The sequence below is a fragment of the Vombatus ursinus genome, unplaced genomic scaffold (assembly GCF_900497805.2).
Source record: "Vombatus ursinus unplaced genomic scaffold, bare-nosed wombat genome assembly UNPS02010394.1, whole genome shotgun sequence".
Taxonomy (NCBI): Eukaryota; Metazoa; Chordata; class Mammalia; order Diprotodontia; family Vombatidae; genus Vombatus; species Vombatus ursinus.
Window position 1 is genome coordinate 8,838,668 of NW_020950172.1, and position 4,606 is coordinate 8,843,273.

At 47.5% G+C, this 4,606-nt stretch overlaps 1 pseudogene; it reads left to right on the forward strand.

The window, feature by feature from the left end:
• The first annotated feature begins 1,716 nt into the window (after positions 1-1,716).
• LOC114037472 lies at positions 1,717-3,624 on the forward strand (annotated as a pseudogene).
• The last annotated feature ends 982 nt before the right edge of the window (positions 3,625-4,606 follow it).

The window sequence follows — 4,606 nt, forward strand, 5'->3', positions numbered from 1 at the left end:
CTGCCCTGCTGGTGGCCGACCTAGCATGGCACGGATCTGTAAACTGGGCATAGACGATGTGAGCTCACGGGCCTCCGTCTCCTCCCCACCATCCTGTTCATGACGTCGTTCTAGATGGGTTCACCTACGGCCCTGTGGATGGTCCGAGGTGAGGTCGGTCTGCACGTCAGAAATGGTACACACAGGCTTTCCCCTAAGCCTCTCACGTCATCCCCACCATTAGCTTTGGGTCCCAGATCCGAGGTTCCCATCCTGTGGCAAGCACACCTCCTGTACATGTGTGTAGACATGGCCTCTGAGCCAGGAAGACCTTGGGTTCACGGCCTCCCTCTGACATGCGCCGGCTGAGCAGTGCTGGGCAAGTGCCCACCCTCCCTGTGCTCCCGGCCACTCTTTAATGCTATTGCATAAGGGGTTTCCTTACGTAGGCACTCCCCCAAACCAATGAAATCACAGGTGCAGGGCTGTGATTTTTTGTCAATTGTATAGAGATGCTGTGATTGATTAATGAAATACAAATTCATTAAGTGTTTGAATTCATAATGATCTTTGCCATTTCATTAATGGCTACAGATTATTTATAGTTATTTTCCAGTGAAGCCTTATGCTTTTTTTTACTGGAACTATGGTTTCATTGGCACAGGGAAATCCCTCTCCCGATTCAGGTGGCATCTGCTCTGGAGCTCGGAATCTCAGAGTTTAAGCCACTCACGCAGAGTCACTGAGCTCAGATGTGTTCAAGGTGGGACGAGAACACACCAGGCTTCCCTCTCTTACTCAGAGCATTGGGCTGGCATGCAGTAGGCACCTAATAAATGTTTGCTAGCTTTGAGTCAGGGATGAGGGGAGGTTTGGCTATGTAAAGGGTGCTGTCATGCTAGAGAGGGTGGGCAGGCATCGCCATCCGACAAAAACAGATTCAGTGCTCCTCCTGACATCATGCTGCTCCTCCCATTTTCCCAGAGCTGAAAAACAAGACTCTGGGCTTTGCTGACCTAGACTGGGGGTCCCGGTGAAAAGCTATTCAAAATACAACAAAACCACCAAAGGGGGGGGGAGGATGCAAAAGTGGGCCTCCCGCTTGTCTGTTACAGACTCTTTAACACCCCCCACACCCCCCACACACCCCCACACACCCCCCCCCACCCCCCACACCCCCCACACCCCCCCCACCCCTGTGACAGCTGCTTGTCTCTGTAGGGCTGATGTTTGTACGCCTAGATGAGAGACTTTAAACATGAAAGGCTAGGCAGCTGTTTCAAATTGTAGATAATCACGCTCACTGCCTTCAATTACTTACTTAGCTTCTCCAATCGTTTTACACATAGGTCCAACAGCTACAGGGATGCCAGCCAGTACAAGATCTGGGTGTGGGGAGGCGGCCAGCTTATGGCTTGGTTTTTGTTAGAGGTAGAAGTCAGACACGAGGTCACACTTTCCCCTCTTCTCTTTATACCCTAGATCAGACTCCTCCTTTGTGGATCCAGCAAAGATGGCAGCATTCCACGGCCCTTACTCTTCCAAAACACACAGAAGACAGAGCATCTGTCACCTGATGGCCTTGTGCTCATCGGACCAGGAGACCTCGGAACCCTCAGGCGTTGGGTCCCAGATGCCAGGCTCTGACACCCCTTCCAAACCTAATTGACGGCACTGGCTGATCAGGTCACAAATAGGCTTTCAAGCGGGTTCTCTCCTCCTCCCCAGTGGTCGGCCATGAAGCTGCTGGACAATTTAGCACTATTCCTCCTTGGTACTGCTGGGACTTCTCCTTCCCGAGACTCCAGAGAAGAAAAATCACCCAGAACCGGAGACGCACCAGATCCTTCCCTGCCCCTGCCCCTGCCCTTTGCTGGAGGCTGAGAACTTCCAAAGGACTTCCATTTTCCAATTCCTCCTGTCCTGGCCTTATTCACAGACCAACATCTGCAGCTGGAATCCAAGCCAATTCAATTCAATTCAACAAGCATTTATTGTGTGCCTGCCAGGCATCAGGTATTCCCCTTTGCACTGAGGTACAGACACAAAAACCCACATTGCCCCTGCCTTCGATGAACATCATTGAAACCTTGCTCTTTGAGGGGACACCCCCTGAATGTACAAGCCTCCAAAGGAGGAGGGACTGCACTGGGGCGGGCAGGTTCTCCTCTTCTTCCTCCTCCTCCTCCTCCTCCTCCTCTTCTCCATTTTATCTCTCCCCTGTAGTTCAGAAGGTGGCACAGAGCTTCTCTTCCTTTACTCACTGAGTTGATTTTGCACAGCTTCTTTCCCCTCTCCCACTGGGTTGATTTTCCTCCCTTTGGCACTGGCTTGTCCCCCTCTTCATTTTTCTCCCCGACCTTTTCCTCCCTGGATCCTGCCATGAATGAGGATATGATGTGATAGTGCCAGACACTGGCTTCATGGATGCCATACTTCTAGGGATCATGTTAGTCAATGGAAAGAAGTCCCCTGTCCCATGGATTGAAATGCCTACTCTGGAGTTGAAAGTGCATCCACTCCCTATCTCTGCCCCTCGCCGCCACACACCCCCCATCCCAGAAGGTTTATACCAAAGGTTTAATATGCTAGCATCACCACCATCCTCGATGGGAAGGGGAAATGACTAATTCCCAATGGTCAGTTGGTTAAGATGCTGCTTTATACAAAAGTTACCCAATAGTTGGACTTTAAAAATGACTGAAGGAAGTGTTATTTATAAAGGAGGGAAAATCTGCTAAAGTCCTTCCACTGAGGCAGAAGCCCTGGCATCCCAGGGGCTGGTGATCTGAGTGATGCAAACTCAGGAAACTCATTGTATGTTGTTAACTTTAATGAAAAAGACTCCAGAACTTTTGAGGGTGTTGATCCTAGGAAGACTCCAATGTGAGATGCAGACAAGAAGTTTGATTTGGGTTAAGATGTCATAGATTTCACTGGTCATGCCCTTTGCCTAAACTAATGACTATTTTGATCAACTATTTTGATCATCAACAGGGTTCAACTCTAGAGACAGTCTCTGGCAAGATATAGCAAAAAGCCTGTATCTTCAGCCGCTCTGTGGCCTTGGAAGGCCGTCCCAAGGATTTGCAAAGCTAATCGCCATTTATGGAGCTACCTATATGCCAAACAAGCCAAGTGAAGTCATCGCAAAAGTTGGACAGGTGGTTGATGTAAAATCTGACAGATTGCCCAGTGGAAGCTGCAACCTGAGTTATGTAAACTATTGGGTAAAAAACAAGTGGTCCAGGGGATCAGAGTTAGCTGTACCCTAAGCCAGCCATCTGAGTGCACCAATGATGCCAACTCGTGACGGGTCATAATTCCACAGAACCAGGTCAGCAGGAAATCAGGTGGCATACGGTACAAGGAAATCATATTTCCATAGTTGGTACTACCCTGGAATCCTGAGAATCTGAGAAATCAGACCAGCCATAGAACTCTTGGAAACAGATGTTTGTTGGCATCAGCGATCCCCATATTCCAACTGATTTGGGAACAGAAAGCCAGCTATCCGTTTCCTATACCTCGGATGCCACATCTCCCTGTGCAGCCACTTGTAATGACATTAAAGACATCTAGAGGAAGATGGCACAGTTTGAGTTTGAAGAAATACAGGAAAATGACTTCTATGGAAAAGACTAATAGCAGTGACATGCTAATATATCCAGTTAGGAGAAATGTAAATTTCAGCTATTACAGTCCTATCAGGAACCTAATAAACAAATTAATATTGTATGCTGTTTTTGCAGTTATATCTTTGCATTTTTCATTGGCAATAGTACTAAAGAGGAGGCACCACCGTCTGCTTGCCTCTGCACCCTAAGGATCATCACCCTTTCACTGACTTGCAGCAGACAGTTTATACACATTATCCTCCTCCATTAAGCTGCTTAGGGTCAAAGGTTGCATCTGTTTTTCTGTTGGTATCCACAGTGCTCTGCCCATAGTAAGCACTTAATAAATGCTTTTTCATTCATTCACTGAATTAATAAATCCTAATACCATGTAGGAGCTATCCTGGGATAAGTGTCTAGATCTGGCAGGCTGCTATTACTATATTATGGATGTAGGGGTGTGTGTGTGTGTGTGTGTGTGTGTGTGTGTGTGTGTGTGTGTGTGTGTGTGTGTGTGTGTGTGTATGATTAGGGGAGACAGCAGTTTGAACCCACTCTAAGGTTATACACAAACTGAGGCAGAGAAACAGAATAGGATATGTATGTGTTTCTTTTAATAGTATAACCTGTTTACAAGTTCTACATAGTAGAATCATTTCGCATACCAGCCCCTCTCTCCCTTCTGCTCCACCACATATAAAGAGATGCACAGTTAATTGGATAAGATTTTTTTTTAACTTTGAAACAGTAGCCTTTCCATTTCTGAGCTTACGGGGCTGCCACGTTGGGCCTGGTGGTTTACACACTGCCTTGTCCTCTGGACCCTAAGCAAACCCTCCGCTGAACACTTCAGGATTTTGGAGAGCATCCCTAGGTCCCCCGTGATAAGAGCCCAGATGTCACAGATACTAGGATAAGCTCATCATTGCTACAGGCTTGGAATTCTAATCCAGCTTCAGCTTTTGACTCTGTTTACATCATCTAGGCAAGGGTCCATTAATGTCTTCAAC